Genomic DNA, 20,857 nt, shown 5'->3' on the forward strand with positions numbered 1-20,857 from the left:
AGTTAGTACTAAGTTAAAATATGTTCCGGACTTGTAACATGCACCCATGATTTGGAACAGTCAGCAGGCTGTCTCTGGCCACGCCCCCTACACTCCGGTCCGGCCCCTGGCTTTTCCTGAATTCTGATTTCTTTACATAAACATTGACTTCATTGATATTGTTATAGATTTATCGACAGACCATCATACGTTTTAGACGTTATAATAACAACACTCTATTGATCCCCAAAGAGAGAGAGATATTCTCTCCTTGCCTGCCCCCTCTTACTGTCCATGATACACGAGCACATATGTAGAAAAACGTCAGCTTGGAAGCCAAGGCTGGACTTAACCTACTCCTTAGGGTTCAACTGGAAACTGCCCCATGGCCGAGCGGTCTAAAGCCTCCTGCGCAGCGAAAATGGCCTTTCAAAGTAAGGGGTATTCTGTTCTCCGAAGTAAGGCGTGGGTTCGAATCCAACTTCCGACAAAAGTTCTTCAATCGCTACAGCAGAATTTGAGCAACTATCTGGCTTTAATTGCTTTGTTTTATTTTTGCGTTTCAGGCAAAACTACATAACACTTAAAGACACTTCCGGCATGTAAATGGAGAACGAAATTATAGTTATACCGAATCTCCTACGCACAATACCAAGGTTACCAACTTTGCTCAGCTGACCGGAGTGAGACGTTCAATTCCCGTAAGATTTCTTTGCGCCAGCCTGAGAGTCTGACAAACACGTCACACCAGATGCATGAGAGATGGAAACCTGGGATATTCAGTCGAATCAGATCAAATATGATGCTAAGTTAGTACTAAGTTAAAATATGTTCCGGACTTGTAACATGCACCCATGATTTGGAACAGTCAGCAGGCTGTCTCTGGCCACGCCCCCTACACTCCGGTCCGGCCCCTGGCTTTTCCTGAATTCTGATTTCTTTACATAAACATTGACTTCATTGATATTGTTATAGATTTATCGACAGACCATCATACGTTTTAGACGTTATAATAACAACACTCTATTGATCCCCAAAGAGAGAGAGATATTCTCTCCTTGCCTGCCCCCTCTTACTGTCCATGATACACGAGCACATATGTAGAAAAACGTCAGCTTGGAAGCCAAGGCTGGACTTAACCTACTCCTTAGGGTTCAACTGGAAACTGCCCCATGGCCGAGCGGTCTAAATCCTCCTGCGCAGCGAAAATGGCCTTTCAAAGTAAGGGGTATTCTGTTCTCCGAAGTAAGGCGTGGGTTCGAATCCAACTTCCGACAAAAGTTCTTCAATCGCTACAGCAGAATTTGAGCAACTATCTGGCTTTAATTGCTTTGTTTTATTTTTGCGTTTCAGGCAAAACTACATAACACTTAAAGACACTTCCGGCATGTAAATGGAGAACGAAATTATAGTTATACCGAATCTCCTACACACAATACCAAGGTTACCAACTTTGCTCAGCTGACCGGAGTGAGACGTTCAATTCCCGTAAGATTTCTTTGCGCCAGCCTGAGAGTCTGACAAACACGTCACACTAGATGCATGAGAGATGGAAACCTGGGATATTCAGTCGAATCAGATCAAATATGATGCTAAGTTAGTACTAAGTTAAAATATGTTCCGGACTTGTAACATGCACCCATGATTTGGAACAGTCAGCAGGCTGTCTCTGGCCACGCCCCCTACACTCCGGTCCGGCCCCTGGCTTTTCCTGAATTCTGATTTCTTTACATAAACATTGACTTCATTGATATTGTTATAGATTTATCGACAGACCATCATACGTTTTAGACGTTATAATAACAACACTCTATTGATCCCCAAAGAGAGAGAGATATTCTCTCCTTGCCTGCCCCCTCTTACTGTCCATGATACACGAGCACATATGTAGAAAAACGTCAGCTTGGAAGCCAAGGCTGGACTTAACCTACTCCTTAGGGTTCAACTGGAAACTGCCCCATGGCCGAGCGGTCTAAAGCCTCCTGCGCAGCGAAAATGGCCTTTCAAAGTAAGGGGTATTCTGTTCTCCGAAGTAAGGCGTGGGTTCGAATCCAACTTCCGACAAAAGTTCTTCAATCGCTACAGCAGAATTTGAGCAACTATCTGGCTTTAATTGCTTTGTTTTATTTTTGCGTTTCAGGCAAAACTACATAACACTTAAAGACACTTCCGGCATGTAAATGGAGAACGAAATTATAGTTATACCGAATCTCCTACACACAATACCAAGGTTACCAACTTTGCTCAGCTGACCGGAGTGAGACGTTCAATTCCCGTAAGATTTCTTTGCGCCAGCCTGAGAGTCTGACAAACACGTCACACCAGATGCATGAGAGATGGAAACCTGGGATATTCAGTCGAATCAGATCAAATATGATGCTAAGTTAGTACTAAGTTAAAATATGTTCCGGACTTGTAACATGCACCCATGATTTGGAACAGTCAGCAGGCTGTCTCTGGCCACGCCCCCTACACTCCGGTCCGGCCCCTGGCTTTTCCTGAATTCTGATTTCTTTACATAAACATTGACTTCATTGATATTGTTATAGATTTATCGACAGACCATCATACGTTTTAGACGTTATAATAACAACACTCTATTGATCCCCAAAGAGAGAGAGATATTCTCTCCTTGCCTGCCCCCTCTTACTGTCCATGATACACGAGCACATATGTAGAAAAACGTCAGCTTGGAAGCCAAGGCTGGACTTAACCTACTCCTTAGGGTTCAACTGGAAACTGCCCCATGGCCGAGCGGTCTAAAGCCTCCTGCGCAGCGAAAATGGCCTTTCAAAGTAAGGGGTATTCTGTTCTCCGAAGTAAGGCGTGGGTTCGAATCCAACTTCCGACAAAAGTTCTTCAATCGCTACAGCAGAATTTGAGCAACTATCTGGCTTTAATTGCTTTGTTTTATTTTTGCGTTTCAGGCAAAACTACATAACACTTAAAGACACTTCCGGCATGTAAATGGAGAACGAAATTATAGTTATACCGAATCTCCTACACACAATACCAAGGTTACCAACTTTGCTCAGCTGACCGGAGTGAGACGTTCAATTCCCGTAAGATTTCTTTGCGCCAGCCTGAGAGTCTGACAAACACGTCACACCAGATGCATGAGAGATGGAAACCTGGGATATTCAGTCGAATCAGATCAAATATGATGCTAAGTTAGTACTAAGTTAAAATATGTTCCGGACTTGTAACATGCACCCATGATTTGGAACAGTCAGCAGGCTGTCTCTGGCCACGCCCCCTACACTCGGTCCGGCCCCTGGCTTTTCCTGAATTCTGATTTCTTTACATAAACATTGACTTCATTGATATTGTTATTGATTTATCGACAGACCATCATACGTTTTAGACGTTATAATAACAACACTCTATTGATCCCCAAAGAGAGAGAGATATTCTCTCCTTGCCTGCCCCCTCTTACTGTCCATGATACACAAGCACATATGTAGAAAAACGTCAGCTTGGAAGCCAAGGCTGGACTTAACCTACTCCTTAGGGTTCAACTGGAAACTGCCCCATGGCCGAGCGGTCTAAAGCCTCCTGCGCAGCGAAAATGGCCTTTCAAAGTAAGGGGTATTCTGTTCTCCGAAGTAAGGCGTGGGTTCGAATCCAACTTCCGACAAAAGTTCTTCAATCGCTACGGCAGAATTTGAGCAACTGCTTGGCTTTAATTGCTTTGTTTTATTTTTTGCGTTTCAGGCAAAACTACATAACACTTAAAGACACTTCCGGCATGTAAATGGAGAACGAAATTATAGTTATACCGAATCTCCTACACACAATACCAAGGTTACCAACTTTGCTCAGCTGACCGGAGTGAGACGTTCAATTCCCGTAAGATTTCTTTGCGCCAGCCTGAGAGTCTGACAAACACGTCACACCAGATGCATGAGAGATGGAAACCTGGGATATTCAGTCGAATCAGATCAAATATGATGCTAAGTTAGTACTAAGTTAAAATATGTTCCGGACTTGTAACATGCACCCATGATTTGGAACAGTCAGCAGGCTGTCTCTGGCCACGCCCCCTACACTCCGGTCCGGCCCCTGGCTTTTCCTGAATTCTGATTTCTTTACATAAACATTGACTTCATTGATATTGTTATTGATTTATCGACAGACCATCATACGTTTTAGACGTTATAATAACAACACTCTATTGATCCCCAAAGAGAGAGAGATATTCTCTCCTTGCCTGCCCCCTCTTACTGTCCATGATACACGAGCACATATGTAGAAAAACGTCAGCTTGGAAGCCAAGGCTGGACTTAACCTACTCCTTAGGGTTCAACTGGAAACTGCCCCATGGCCGAGCGGTCTAAAGCCTCCTGCGCAGCGAAAATGGCCTTTCAAAGTAAGGGGTATTCTGTTCTCCGAAGTAAGGCGTGGGTTCGAATCCAACTTCCGACAAAAGTTCTTCAATCGCTACAGCAGAATTTGAGCAACTATCTGGTTTTAATTGCTTTGTTTTATTTTTGCGTTTCAGGCAAAACTACATAACACTTAAAGACACTACGGGCATGTAAATGGAGAACGAAATTATAGTTATACCGAATCTCCTACACACAATACCAAGGTTACCAACTTTGCTCAGCTGACCGGAGTGAGACGTTCAATTCCCGTAAGATTTCTTTGCGCCAGCCTGAGAGTCTGACAAACACGTCACACCAGATGCATGAGAGATGGAAACCTGGGATATTCAGTCGAATCAGATCAAATATGATGCTAAGTTAGTACTAAGTTAAAATATGTTCCGGACTTGTAACATGCACCCATGATTTGGAACAGTCAGCAGGCTGTCTCTGGCCACGCCCCCTACACTCCGGTCCGGCCCCTGGCTTTTCCTCAATTCTGATTTCTTTACATAAACATTGACTTCATTGATATTGTTATAGATTTATCGACAGACCATCATACGTTTTAGACGTTATAATAACAACACTCTATTGATCCCCAAAGAGAGAGAGATATTCTCTCCTTGCCTGCCCCCTCTTACTGTCCATGATACACAAGCACATATGTAGAAAAACGTCAGCTTGGAAGCCAAGGCTGGACTTAACCTACTCCTTAGGGTTCAACTGGAAACTGCCCCATGGCCGAGCGGTCTAAAGCCTCCTGCGCAGCGAAAATGGCCTTTCAAAGTAAGGGGTATTCTGTTCTCCGAAGTAAGGCGTGGGTTCGAATCCAACTTCCGACAAAAGTTCTTCAATCGCTACAGCAGAATTTGAGCAACTATCTGGTTTTAATTGCTTTGTTTTATTTTTGCGTTTCAGGCAAAACTACATAACACTTAAAGACACTACGGGCATGTAAATGGAGAACGAAATTATAGTTATACCGAATCTCCTACACACAATACCAAGGTTACCAACTTTGCTCAGCTGACCGGAGTGAGACGTTCAATTCCCGTAAGATTTCTTTGCGCCAGCCTGAGAGTCTGACAAACACGTCACACCAGATGCATGAGAGATGGAAACCTGGGATATTCAGTCGAATCAGATCAAATATGATGCTAAGTTAGTACTAAGTTAAAATATGTTCCGGACTTGTAACATGCACCCATGATTTGGAACAGTCAGCAGGCTGTCTCTGGCCACGCCCCCTACACTCCGGTCCGGCCCCTGGCTTTTCCTGAATTCTGATTTCTTTACATAAACATTGACTTCATTGATATTGTTATAGATTTATCGACAGACCATCATACGTTTTAGACGTTATAATAACAACACTCTATTGATCCCCAAAGAGAGAGAGATATTCTCTCCTTGCCTGCCCCCTCTTACTGTCCATGATACACAAGCACATATGTAGAAAAACGTCAGCTTGGAAGCCAAGGCTGGACTTAACCTACTCCTTAGGGTTCAACTGGAAACTGCCCCATGGCCGAGCGGTCTAAAGCCTCCTGCGCAGCGAAAATGGCCTTTCAAAGTAAGGGGTATTCTGTTCTCCGAAGTAAGGCGTGGGTTCGAATCCAACTTCCGACAAAAGTTCTTCAATCGCTACAGCAGAATTTGAGCAACTATCTGGCTTTAATTGCTTTGTTTTATTTTTGCGTTTCAGGCAAAACTACATAACACTTAAAGACACTTCCGGCATGTAAATGGAGAACGAAATTATAGTTATACCGAATCTCCTACACACAATACCAAGGTTACCAACTTTGCTCAGCTGACCGGAGTGAGACGTTCAATTCCCGTAAGATTTCTTTGCGCCAGCCTGAGAGTCTGACAAACACGTCACACCAGATGCATGAGAGATGGAAACCTGGGATATTCAGTCGAATCAGATCAAATATGATGCTAAGTTAGTACTAAGTTAAAATATGTTCCGGACTTGTAACATGCACCCATGATTTGGAACAGTCAGCAGGCTGTCTCTGGCCACGCCCCCTACACTCCGGTCCGGCCCCTGGCTTTTCCTGAATTCTGATTTCCTAACATAAACATTGACTTCATTGATATTGTTATTGATTTATCGACAGACCATCATACGTTTTAGACGTTATAATAACAACACTCTATTGATCCCCAAAGAGAGAGAGATATTCTCTCCTTGCCTGCCCCCTCTTACTGTCCATGATACACGAGCACATATGTAGAAAAACGTCAGCTTGGAAGCCAAGGCTGGACTTAACCTACTCCTTAGGGTTCAACTGGAAACTGCCCCATGGCCGAGCGGTCTAAAGCCTCCTGCGCAGCGAAAATGGCCTTTCAAAGTAAGGGGTATTCTGTTCTCCGAAGTAAGGCGTGGGTTCGAATCCAACTTCCGACAAAAGTTCTTCAATCGCTACAGCAGAATTTGAGCAACTATCTGGTTTTAATTGCTTTGTTTTATTTTTGCGTTTCAGGCAAAACTACATAACACTTAAAGACACTACGGGCATGTAAATGGAGAACGAAATTATAGTTATACCGAATCTCCTACACACAATACCAAGGTTACCAACTTTGCTCAGCTGACCGGAGTGAGACGTTCAATTCCCGTAAGATTTCTTTGCGCCAGCCTGAGAGTCTGACAAACACGTCACACCAGATGCATGAGAGATGGAAACCTGGGATATTCAGTCGAATCAGATCAAATATGATGCTAAGTTAGTACTAAGTTAAAATATGTTCCGGACTTGTAACATGCACCCATGATTTGGAACAGTCAGCAGGCTGTCTCTGGCCACGCCCCCTACACTCCGGTCCGGCCCCTGGCTTTTCCTGAATTCTGATTTCTTTACATAAACATTGACTTCATTGATATTGTTATAGATTTATCGACAGACCATCATACGTTTTAGACGTTATAATAACAACACTCTATTGATCCCCAAAGAGAGATATTCTCTCCTTGCCTGCCCCCTCTTACTGTCCATGATACACAAGCACATATGTAGAAAAACGTCAGCTTGGAAGCCAAGGCTGGACTTAACCTACTCCTTAGGGTTCAACTGGAAACTGCCACATGGCCGAGCGGTCTAAAGCCTCCTGCGCAGCGAAAATGGCCTTTCAAAGTAAGGGGTATTCTGTTCTCCGAAGTAAGGCGTGGGTTCGAATCCAACTTCCGACAAAAGTTCTTCAATCGCTACGGCAGAATTTGAGCAACTGCTTGGCTTTAATTGCTTTGTTTTATTTTTGGTTGAATTTTAACAAGTACAAACATGCCCGAAAGAAGCAGAAGAGCAAATGCCGAGTTTAGACAAGCACAAGCGAAACCAATATACAGCACGTCGTTTTAAAAAAGCACTTTTTTAATTTAATCAACATGCTTAAAGAATTAGAAGAAAAACTTTAGCGGTATTTACCAGTGTTAGGTTGAAGAAAGCCTTTAAACAGCAAATTTTTAGAAGAAATAGGCCAAAAGGCGAAATGAGTCCCAGAGCTCGGGTATAATCGGCAGGTCTGTTTGAAAAAAGCGGTCGAAATAGACCGAAGTGGCCAGCCCCTTTCAAAATGGCGACACCAGCGGAGCGCCTGTTATTTCAAATAAACGTCATGGTTGTAGGGGATTAAATAATGAAGCACTTTTATGCTAATGTGAATAAATTAAAACGCTCTAAGCATTTCAACAAGAATCAAGGAATAACGCGGTTAATTCTTGATTAAATTAGCGAATGCGCTCTCCTCTCTGGCTCGCTCTCATGCAGCGCATGCGCGTAGAGCCACACAGTATTTTCTTTGAAGAGCCGACTCTCTCGCATTAATTTATTTAAACGAGAATTAACAGGGTTATTCCTTGACTATTTAAAACAACGCTAAAGTTTCTCTTTAAAACATTTCGATGCTTTCTTGTGGTGCCCAAAGCACAGAATACCCACACTGCTCTGACTACGCCACCTCCTGGTAAGGGCAGGAGGAACCCCTAATGTTCCTTCTGTAACGTGGCTAAGTTCGAACCCTCCCCGCAAAGGGACAACAACAAAGGCATATGAAAATAAAACCCAATCCACTTTATTACAAATATGTAAAATCAATTAGTCAAATAAAACAGGCTGCTGGCAGGGTTGGGGGCAGCTGACTATCCTCCAGATAGTAAGGTCAGATCAGCACGCGCAGCTCTCAGCTCAGGAGGCCCCTGGTGACAAAGAAAAGAGCAAAACCACACATCATGCAACACGACAAACACTACACACAACAGTACAGTGTCCGCTCAGTGTGGCACCCCAACAGCAGAGCAAAAGCCTGTGCGGATCCGGCCTTGTACAGAAAGATCCCATGTACAAACATAAGGGGAGGGTAGATGATGCAAGATGAGGAAGCCAGTAGTGGATGATGTCCGATGTCCACCGCCCAAAATACAATACTAAAATTACACTTGCAACTTACAAGCCTATCAAGTAAACCTAAAACAGTGGCTAGTCTGGTCCTTTGCAGGAATGCTTAATGCCCTCGCAGCACAGCAACACCAAGAGGAAGCGTTCCAATGCTACAGGTACAAAGAAACAATCAACAAAGAAACATAGAACCTTTTAAATCCCACAGTATAACCCAAGTTACCAGAGCCTCAGTGTCTGTAGCCCAGCAGCTCGTAGGGGATCACGTCAAATGATAAAATTCCAAACCTCGCATCCTCCATGAAGAGTTACATGCTGCTAGCAGTCACCCTGGTAAAATTAAAATTTAAATTAAACATTCAAGTTCTCAAACAAACCCTCTCCTCCTTTCCTTACCCACAGGGAAGAAGAACCCACCCCATGTCCAGTTGTAAAACACAGCAGCAAGAGAATGAGATTCCATCTTGGCAGCCTTTTATAACTTCCTGGTAGGTCATATGACCTGGCTCAATTGGTTGCCAATATAGTGTAATTACCAGTGCCGTGCAACTACTCCTACCAGCCTGTTCAGATCCCCACATTCTTTTAAAATACGCCGTGGTGCTTGTGCCTACTCCTAACAGCCCGTGCCTGTGGCCGGACGGGCCCCACTGGATGTGTATGCGCTAGCTTGCATTCATCCTGCCATATGTTTTATTATTCCATAAAAACGCAATTAAAAATAACACAAATAAATACATGTAATGTATTTTTATTCTATTAAAGTTTAACAGCAACCCTTATCACCCAAACCATATGGCCCCCTATCGGCAATGTAAGGTATATGGAGAAAACACTCGACCAATGAGAATAAGGGATACGTTCCCCATCCCTCTTATGACGTCATAATTCATAATAACAATAACGTCCAAATTTAAGCTCCGCCCAATGTACCACAGACTTTTAAGTACAAATTATTTAAAAATACAATTATAACATGTCATAATTACAAAATATTATTAAACTGTAATAAGCCAAATCGTGCTAAATACTATTTTTAAATAAAATCCATCCATCCATCCATTTATTTTCCAAACCGCTTATCCTACTGGGTGGCGGGGGGTCCGGAGCCTATCCCAGAAGCAATGGGCACGAGGCTTTAAATAAAATAATCTTTGTAATTTAAAAACACATATCTATCCATCCATCCTCCAAACCGCTTATCCTACTGGGTCACGGGGGGTCCGGAGCCTATCCCGGAAGCAATAGACACGAGGCAGGGAACAACCCAGGATGGGGGCCAGCCCATCACAGGGCACACTCACACACTCTCACATGCACACCTATGGGCAAATTAGTAACTCCAATTAGCCTCAGCATGTTTTTGGACTGTGGGGGGGAAACCAGAGTCCCCAGAGGAAACCCCACGACGACATGGGGAGAACATGCAAACTCTGCACGCATGTGACCCAGGTGGAGACCCGAACCCAGGTCCCAGAGGTGTGAGGCAACAGTGCTAACCACTGCACCACCATGCCGCCCCCTAAAAACACATATATACACAATAATTCAAATAAGTGCTAAGTACAACCTTTGTTAAGAAAAAAAAACTGCAATTAATCAATTTGTGAAATCGCCCAGCTGCCGTGAAGCAGTAGTGAGCGGAAATGATACTTATCTGCTCATGCACAGTCCAGTTCGGGTTTACGGTCTAAACTGGGAAAAGTCTATAAGCAGTTCAATGTGTCCCTAGAAATGCAGGTATCCCCAGGAGTAAGATATCAAACCAGATATGGACTACATTGGCTGACACGTTCAGTGACACGTCAGCATCATAACGCCTACTGAGGACAAGAATATAGATGATAGAAATCACTGTTCACCTCACTGTGTTATGCTTTGTCTGGTGTACGGTACGGCGAGTGTCGAGTCTAGCAGATATGTACTAGTGGGCGGTCACTGGAACACTCCGTAGCGTCCGTCGAGTGTACATGCCTCCGAGCAGGGTGCTCAGCAGGAGCTCACAGCAGCAGCTTGATTTTGGGTTTCGATCAGACTCCCTGGGTAGAAAATGCTGTTAGCACACTAACAGCACATATAACCAGCGTGCAAAAGCACTCAGGGTGTGGGATGAAATTATTACTTCGGGAAACAAATTTAATAAGGTCACTTTAAAGATAAAATTACATAAAATATAATTCTGAGGCGAATGTCTATTATATCTCCATATGTGTTTGAAATTGTTAGATGCCTTTCAATAAACCATTTCAATAAACAACCTTGTGAATGATTTAAAAGCAGCAGCATCTATTTTCATTATTTCACCAGCATAAACCTACCAATTTTCACCTTTCATGATGCAGTATTTGGGATATGAAGGTTTTGGGGGTGTGAATGTAGTATTCTGAAACAGACTCCATTTGAAAACTGGTCTCAGGTTCAAACATGCAGCCAAAACATAAAATAGATACATATAAACATAAGAACATAAGAACTATACAAACGAGAGGAGGCTATTCGGCCCATCAAGCTCGCTTGGGGAGAACTAAACTAATAGCTCAGAGTCGTTAAAATCTCATCCAGCTCTGATTTAAAGGAACCCAAGGATTCAGCTTGCACTACATTATCAGGAAGGCTATTCCATACTCTGACTACACGCTGTGTAAAGAAGTGCTTCCTTAAATCCAGCTTGAAATGTTCTCCCGCTAATTTCCACCTATGGCCACGAGTTCGTGTATTTAAACTAATGCTGAAGAAACTATTTGGTTGAACAGCATCCAAACCTGCTAGAATCTTATATACCTGGATCATGTCCCCCCTCAGTCTCCTTTGCTTGAGACTGAACAGATTTAGCTCAAGTAACCGTTCCTCGTATGACATTCCTCTAAGACCAGGAATCATTTTTGTGGCCCTACGCTGCACCTTTTCTAAGGCCACAATGTCCTTTTTAAGATATGGTGACCAAACCTGCACACAATATTCTAGGTGAGGTCTCACCAAGGAATTGTATAATCTTAGCATTACCTCCCTGGACTTAAACTCCACACACCTGGAGATATACCCCAACATCCTATTGGCCTTTTTTATTGCTTCCCCACACTGGCGAGAATGGGACATGGAAGCATCAACATACACACCAAGGTCTTTCTCATGATCAGCTACCTTTATTTCAGTGACACCCATGAAATACCTGTACTTTATATTTCTGCTCCCTAGATGGAGTACCTTACATTTATCGACGTTAAATTTCATCTGCCAGGTATCGGCCCACTCATTAATTAAATCAAGATCCCGCTGTAGCTGCTGAGCCGCTAATTCAGTATCAGCTACACCACCCACCTTGGTGTCATCTGCAAATTTCACCACTTTACTGTATATATCGGTATCCATATCATTTATGTAAATTAGGAACAATAATGGTCCTAAAATCGAACCCTGCGGCACCCCACTATGAACGCAAGCTCTGTAATACACAGCAACAATACACAGCTCTGTAAAAAATTAAGAGACCACTCTATATACTTTTTAAAAATCTGCATTGTTAAATTCTGGTTCTGCTGGCAGAAGGCTACACTGTGAGGCAGGCTGCTTCCATGCTCGTGAGTTTCTAAGACCGCAGTACACAAGAACAGGGGGAAGAAGCAGGAGACACTGCGAAAAATCAAAAACCAGCCAGGTAGAGGGCAGAAGCAACCTTCTAATGCCAGAGATGACCATCAACTTATCCCTCAGTGTCTAACAAATCGGAGGATGACCTCAAGTGACCTTCAAAAGGAATGGAAAACATTAAGTGTGAAGTGTACTGGTGGGACAGGCTCCTAGAAGCAGCGGTGAAGACCCATAAAGCAAGAAAGAAGCCCTTCATGAATGAGAAGCAGAGAAGAGCCAGGCTGGAGTTTGCAAAAAAAAAAAATGTGTATTTTACACAGGCTCATACCCATAACCCATAAACTGAGAAATGAGTGAAACTGAAAAATTTGATGCGGTGTGGGAAAGGGGGGCCACACTCCCCTGGGAAACTGTAAGGGGTTGCTGCAGGAGGGTAGTACTCGCTGTGGGATATCAGTCACGATTCAGGATGGGGGGGGGCTGCTGACCGTATTTCACCAGATACACGTTCTCAATCAGGAGGGGGGAGCAATTAGTTGTACTCTGGCTTATCTTACTTGAGGTCAGTTGGATGCACACTCAGACGAAGTGGGTTGGTAAGTAAGTTTGTATTTATTTATGGTTCTATAACAAATAAACAGGAAAAACAAATTACCACAGTGCTTACAATGGTTATTACCATAATACACCAACATAATGCATAATTGTACCATATCGCCTTAACACTGATAAGTTCGGCAATACATTACATTAGCAGCAATTCGTATTAGAGGGAATGATTGGACGGGAAATAAACGCAAATATCTTTCCGAGGTATACAACGGAACACTCGTCAGCGATAATTGTAACAGTAAGCAAGCTAGGTCACGTTAACCTAGCCGCGCAATTAAGTAAACTAAATTAGTACAGCGTCACTTATCACTTATAATCAATAAACTTAGTACTTACATTCGTCAGTGACGCATACATAAAAACCAGTGACTGTATTTACTGCCAGGAACAACTAAACTAACTACACATAAACTGCAGCTCGCCGACGTGCTGCCTACTCCTTCAGGCTCTCCCGCGCGCTCTCGTCACGCGTTCACCCACAGTCCTTTGCACGCAGCAGTGTTCCTTAAAGCTACAAGAGCCTTTCTAACATGCGGTCTCTTGTTTCCAGAGCTGTATATAAAATATGTATACATAATAAATGTATATAAAATGTGTATCGTATATGGAGTGTATAAAGTAGGGATTAGCATTATACTACTGTAATCCTCTACGCTCATTTTCTCAGCAGTGCGTTTAGTCATGCCGTACTCTGTGACATATTACAGAAATACTGGAAGTTCCATACATTCTACTTGGCTTTATTCCTCTGTTCCTGGCACGTCCAAACTGCAGTGACCTCTGCCTGCTATCCTAATGAAATGAATTTTAAAGGGATGCTAGTCTTTTCCCCGAAGCTGCAGCGATTATAGACAACTGCATGTTTCATATCACCTCATCCATCACTCGCCGAAAACATGCACATTTGTAATTCCATCACCGCCCTGATGAAATTACCAAGAGACATTTTAGTTTTGCCACCTGTATGAATTACAGCTTCATTCTGTCTTCTGGGGGGTTCATTTAACAGAGCATCTCAAGCGAATTCAGGGACCCTGGTAAAATTGTACTTTGACAGAGTTACATTTGAGTTTAATAAAAAGACCGCTTGCCAGCAATATCACCATCTTTTTGCCACAGAAATCACATTCAGCAAGGCAGTGCTGCCTTTCTCCTTGGGTTACATCGTAGTGCTAGAAAAATCGCACCTTTTAGCTCTATATCGTCCTGCTGCTCATTTCGTACCCATTTCAGAATTATTAAAACATAAGAACACAAGTTTATGACCTTCTCCGTACTATAGGAGTTAGGCAATGCAGCCCCACAACACATGGAGAGGAACAAACGCACATCCTGCAATAAGCTCTGTGATCAGCTGGGGTTTAAATGGTATAGAGTGTCAGGTGGAGCCAACTGTTAGTCCAACTGGGAAGGAAGGCAGTTTGGATCCAGGCTGTGCATTCTGCCAAATAGAACAGGCGGAGATTGGAAAATCGACTGGGATCATTTCAGCCGGATTCGAGAGTCAGATACCTGTGAATAACAGGAGGTGGAGTAAAGTGAAGATGGGATTCAGAGGGACCTACCATTTGCACCTGAACAGTGCAGCATTTAAAACAGCTCAAAATAAGGGGCAGAAATACAGGCAATAAGATTAATGAAAAATGGATTTTTCTCCTACTTACTCAAATACTCAGTTCTGTAAAAGTTCACTTCCACTCATGAAAACACATGAAAAACACTGCATTCCATCCATCCATCCATTTTCTGAATCAATTTGTCCAATACGAGGGTGTGTGTGTCCAGAATCTATCCAGAAAGCTCTGCCTACAATGCAGGGATATTACAGACGCTGCTAAACCTTACCAAATGTTTTATCTCACCTCCATTAAATGTACCCAAACACTGAAACCCAACCCCATACCCCTCCTTGCTGTGACCCATCACCTGGCGGTTGGTTCTTTGGTTAAACTGGCCTCCACTACCATTGCTAATTAGAATCATCTCACTTATATAAAAGTTTTGAAGAGCCAACAGGATTCGAAGCCTCTTACACCTCAGGATGAATCGGACGTCATCGGTCACGTGATATTGCATAAACTTAGCAAGCCCCGATTCCCAGCTTGAAGTCACTGGGCCTCACTTTGAGGAGGCGATCTCCAGAATCTGGGTATTAACTGTCTCATCACTAAGTTCAGCACCTTTCACAATATAGCACAGCAAGGCCACGGTCAGAAAATGTGAGCCTGTCCTCCTCCTGAGTAAAGTAAAGCTCACTACGCTCTGTGAGCACAGGAACGGCCCGGCAATATTTGGTAGGTTTCTGCATTGTTTGCAAGTACAGAATATTATCTGCGAGTAAACTAATTAAGGTAAATATGGAAATTCATACAATATATGCTGCAGAATATGAGCTGAATAAAGCGTATAAAAAATGCAGAGAATTAAAAAAAATTGAACCACTGACCAAATATGGCACCTACAGTTGAATTCTAGAACACAATGTTACCGTAACAACGCTGATGTCATCATTCTGAAGGTATAAATTTTGCTGTAGGCACCAATACCACTTCAAAACCAATCTGATTTCGAACAAGACGCATCTCAACATGAAGTGGATTTTTCTCAATTGCTTTAGGCCGCCAGTGGTACCAAAGCACGCTGGAGAAGCTATAGAAGCAAAGGAGGAAAGAAAAAAGGACAAAGAAGGAAAGAAAAAGAAATGCTGGCTGAAGAAGCTTTTTACAAAAAAAGGGAAAGGAAAAAAGGCAATGGTGGCGGAGAGCCAGACATTGGCGATGGAGGAGGACAGCCAGACATTGGCGATGGAGGAGGACAGCCAGACATTGGCGATGGAGGAGGACAGCCAGACATTGGCGATGGAGGAGGATAGCCAGACATTGGCGATGGAGGATAGCCAGACATTGGCAATGAAGGAGGCGAGCCAGGCAATGGTGGTGGAGAGCCTGGTAATGGTGGTGGAGAGCCAGGCAATGGTGGTGGAGAGCCAGGCAATGGTGGTGGAGAGCCAGACAATGGTGGTGGAGAGCAAAGCAATGGTGGAGGAGAGCAAGGGAATGGTGGAGGAGAGCAAGGCAATGGTGGAGAAGTGCAAGGCAATGGAGGAGGAGAGCAAGGCAATGGAGGAGGAGTGCAAGGCCTGGGAGGAGGAGTGCAAGGCAATGGTGGAGGAGTGCAAGGCAATGGAGGAGGAGGAGAGCAAGGCAATGGTGGAGGAGTGCAATGCAAAGGTGGAGGAGTGCAATGCAAAGGTGGAGGAGTGCAAGGCAATGGAGGAAGAGTGCAAGGCAATGGAGGAGGAGTATAAGGCAATGGAGGAGGAGTGCAAAGCAATGGAGGAGGAGTGCAAGGGATTGGTGGAGGAGTGCAAGGCAATGGTGGAGGAGAGAAAGGCAATGGTGGAGGAGAGCAAGGCAATAGTGGAGGAGAGCAAGGCAATGGTAAAGAAGTTCAAGGCAATGGTGAAGGAGTTCAAGGCAAGAGAGATGATGCAAGATTAGAAAGCCAGTATTAATGAGACTGAATATAGAAGATTGACTATCAGTACTACTTACATATGTATATACTTGTAAATAAAGCATTAAAAACTAAGGAGAGAGAGGTGTTTTCAATTGAATGCGAGTAGATGTTAAATGTCAGGAATATTCCAACTGTCTATTACACGTGTTGCCGATAGGGGGCCATATGGTTTTGGTGATAAGGGTTGCCTTTAAACTTGAACAGAATGAAAATACATTACATGTATTTCAGTTGTATTTTTAATTACGTTAAGGAATAAAACATAACGCGATGAATGTAAGATACACGTCCAGCGGGGACCCGTCCGGCCGCAGCCATGTATTGTTAGGAGTAGCCACAAGCGCCACGGACTATTTTAAAAGAAAGCACCAAAATGTTTTAAAGAACCTTAGCGTTATTTTAATAGAAAAGCAGGCGGAATTTTAACAAGTACAAACATGCCCGAAAGAAGCAGAAGAGCAAATGCCGAGTTTAGACAAGCACAAGCGAAACCAACATACAGCACGTCGTTTTAAAAGAAGCACTTTTTTAATTTAATCAACATGCTTAAAGAATTAGAAGAAAAACTTTAGCGGTATTTACCAGTGTTAGGTTGAAGAAAGCCTTTAAACAGCAAATTTTTAGAAGAAATAGGCCAAAAGGCGAAATGAGTCCCAGAGCTCGGGTATAATCGGCAGGTCTGTTTGAAAAAAGCGGTCGAAATAGACCGAAGTGGCCAGCCCCTTTCAAAATGGCGACACCAGCGGAGCGCCTGTTATTTCAAATAAACGTTATGGTTGTAGGGGATTAAATAATGAAGCACTTTTATGCTAATGTGAATAAATTAAAACGCTCTAAGCATTTCAACAAGAATCAAGGAATAACGCGGTTAATTCTTGATTAAATTAGCGAATGCGCTCTCCTCTCTGGCTCGCTCTCATGCCGCGCATGCGCGTAGAGCCACACAGTATTTTCTTTGAAGAGCCGACTCTCTCGCATTAATTTATTTAAACGAGAATTAACAGGGTTATTCCTTGACTTTTTAAAATAACGCTAAAGTTTCTCTTTAAAACATTTCGATGCTTTCTTGTGGTGCCCAAAGCACAGAATACCCACACTGCTCTGACTACGCCACCTCCTGGTAAGGGCAGGAGGAACCCCTAATGTTCCTTCTGTAACGTGGCTAAGTTCGAACCCTCCCCGCAAAGGGACAATAACAAAGGCATATGAAAATAAAACCCAATCCACTTTATTACAAATATGTAAAATCAATTAGTCAAATAAAACAGGCTGCTGGCAGGGTTGGGGGCAGCTGACTATCCTCCAGATAGTAAGGTCAGATCGGCACGCGCAGCTCTCAGCTCAGGAGGCCCCTGGTGACAAAGAAAAGAGCAAAACCACACATCATGCAACACGACAAACACTACACACAACAGTACAGTGTCCGCTCAGTGTGGCACCCCAACAGCAGAGCAAAAGCCTGTGCGGATCCGGCCTTGTACAGAAAGATCCCATGTACAAACATAAGGGGAGGGTAGATGATGCAAGATGAGGAAGCCAGTAGTGGATGATGTCCGATGTCCACCGCCCAAAATACAATACTAAAATTACACTTGCAACTTACAAGCCTATCAAGTAAACCTAAAACAGTGGCTAGTCTGGTCCTTTGCAGGAATGCTTAATGCCCTCGCAGCACAGCAACACCAAGAGGAAGCGTTCCAATGCTACAGGTACAAAGAAACAATCAACAAAGAAACATAGAACCTTTTAAATCCCACAGTATAACCCAAGTTACCAGAGCCTCAGTGTCTGTAGCCCAGCAGCTCGTAGGGGATCACGTCAAATGATAAAATTCCAAACCTCGCATCCTCCATGAAGAGTTACATGCTGCTAGCAGTCACCCTGGTAAAATTAAAATTAAACATTCAAGTTCTCAAACAAACCCTCTCCTCCTTTCCTTACCCACAGGGAAGAAGAACCCACCCCATGTCCAGTTGTAAAACACAGCAGCAAGAGAATGAGATTCCATCTTGGCAGCCTTTTATAACTTCCTGGTAGGTCATATGACCTGGCTCAAGTGGTTGCCAATATAGTGTAATTACCAGTGCCGTGCAACTACTCCTACCAGCCTGTTCAGATCCCCACATTCTTTTAAAATACGCCGTGGCGCTTGTGCCTACTCCTAACAGCCCGTGCCTGTGGCCGGACGGGCCCCGCTGGATGTGTATGCGCTAGCTTGCATTCATCCTGCCATATGTTTTATTATTCCATAAAAACGCAATTAAAAATAACACAAATAAATACATGTAATGTATTTTTATTCTATTAAAGTTTAACAGCAACCCTTATCACCCAAACCATATGGCCCCCTATCGGCAATGTAAGGTATATGGAGAAAACACTCGACCAATGAGAATAAGGGATACGTTCCCCATCCCTCTTATGACGTCATAATTCATAATAACAATAACGTCCAAATTTAAGCTCCGCCCAATGTACCACAGACTTTTAAGTACAAATTATTTAAAAATACAATTATAACATGTCATAATTACAAAATATTATTAAACTGTAATAAGCCAAATCGTGCTAAATACTATTTTTAAATAAAATCCATCCATCCATCCATTTATTTTCCAAACCGCTTATCCTACTGGGTGGCGGGGGGTCCGGAGCCTATCCCAGAAGCAATGGGCACGAGGCTTTAAATAAAATAATCTTTGTAATTTAAAAACACATATCCATCCATCCTCCAAACCGCTTATCCTACTGGGTCACGGGGGGTCCGGAGCCTATCCCGGAAGCAATAGACACGAGGCAGGGAACAACCCAGGATGGGGGGTCAGCCCATCACAGGGCACACTCACACACTCTCACATGCACACCTATGGGCAAATTAGTAACTCCAATTAGCCTCAGCATGTTTTTGGACTGTGGGGGGAAACCAGAGTCCCCAGAGGAAACCCCACGACGACATGGGGAGAACATGCAAACTCTGCACGCATGTGACCCAGGTGGAGACCCGAACCCAGGTCCCAGAGGTGTGAGGCAACAGTGCTAACCACTGCACCACCATGCCGCCCCCTAAAAACACATATATACACAATAATTCAAATAAGTGCTAAGTACAACCTTTGTTAAGAAAAAAAAACTGCAATTAATCAATTTGTGAAATCGCCCAGCTGCCGTGAAGCAGTAGTGAGCGGAAATGATACTTATCTGCTCATGCACAGTCCAGTTCGGGTTTACGGTCTAAACTGGGAAAAGTCTATAAGCAGTTCAATGTGTCCCTAGAAATGCAGGTATCCCCAGGAGTAAGATATCAAACCAGATATGGACTACATTGGCTGACACGTTCAGTGACACGTCAGCATCATAACGCCTACTGAGGACAAGAATATAGATGATAGAAATCACTGTTCACCTCACTGTGTTATGCTTTGTCTGGTGTACGGTACGGCGAGTGTCGAGTCTAGCAGATATGTACTAGTGGGCGGTCACTGGAACACTCCGTAGCGTCCGTCGAGTGTACATGCCTCCGAGCAGGGTGCTCAGCAGGAGCTCACAGCAGCAGCTTGATTTTGGGTTTCGATCAGACTCCCTGGGTAGAAAATGCTGTTAGCACACTAACAGCACATATAACCAGCGTGCAAAAGCACTCAGGGTGTGGGATGAAATTATTACTTCGGGAAACAAATTTAATAAGGTCACTTTAAAGATAAAATTACATAAAATATAATTCTGAGGCGAATGTCTATTATATCTCCATATGTGTTTGAAATTGTTAGATGCCTTTCAATAAACCATCTCAATAAACAACCTTGTGAATGATTTAAAAGCAGCAGCATCTATTTTCATTATTTCACCAGCATAAACCTACCAATTTTCACCTTTCATGATGCAGTATTTGGGATATGAAGGTTTTGGGGGTGTGAATGTAGTATTCTGAAACAGACTCCATTTGAAAACTGGTCTCAGGTTCAAACATGCAGCCAAAACATAAAATAGATACATATAAACATAAGAACATAAGAACTATACAAACGAGAGGAGGCTATTCGGCCCATCAAGCTCGCTTGGGGAGAACTAAACTAATAGCTCAGAGTCGTTAAAATCTCATCCAGCTCTGATTTAAAGGAACCCAAGGATTCAGCTTGCACTACATTATCAGGAAGGCTATTCCATACTCTGACTACACGCTGTGTAAAGAAGTGCTTCCTTAAATCCAGCTTGAAATGTTCTCCCGCTAATTTCCACCTATGGCCACGAGTTCGTGTATTTAAACTAATGCTGAAGAAACTATTTGGTTGAACAGCATCCAAACCTGCTAGAATCTTATATACCTGGATCATGTCCCCCCTCAGTCTCCTTTGCTTGAGACTGAACAGATTTAGCTCAAGTAACCGT

General features: G+C 43.3%; 1 long non-coding RNA gene across 3 annotated transcripts in view; it reads right to left on the reverse strand.

The window, feature by feature from the left end:
• LOC125751526 (uncharacterized) overlaps positions 1-13,426 on the reverse strand; it is a 36,019-nt gene extending 22,593 nt beyond the window's left edge. Inside the window, exons 1-2 of one of the 3 annotated variants that reach the window (XR_007400654.1) lie at positions 8,976-9,241; positions 7,784-8,553 (exon numbers count right to left, since the gene is read on the reverse strand). This is a non-coding gene — a long non-coding RNA (uncharacterized LOC125751526). Of the gene's footprint in view, positions 1-7,783; positions 8,554-8,975; positions 9,242-10,074; positions 10,608-13,288 lie in introns of those variants that run through there. The other 2 variants (XR_007400656.1, XR_007400655.1) reach the window with 2 other exon arrangements.
• Between the last annotated feature and the right edge of the window lie 7,431 nt (positions 13,427-20,857).

Source organism: Brienomyrus brachyistius, chromosome 11 (genome assembly GCF_023856365.1).
Source record: "Brienomyrus brachyistius isolate T26 chromosome 11, BBRACH_0.4, whole genome shotgun sequence".
Lineage (NCBI taxonomy): Eukaryota > Metazoa > Chordata > Actinopteri > Osteoglossiformes > Mormyridae > Brienomyrus > Brienomyrus brachyistius.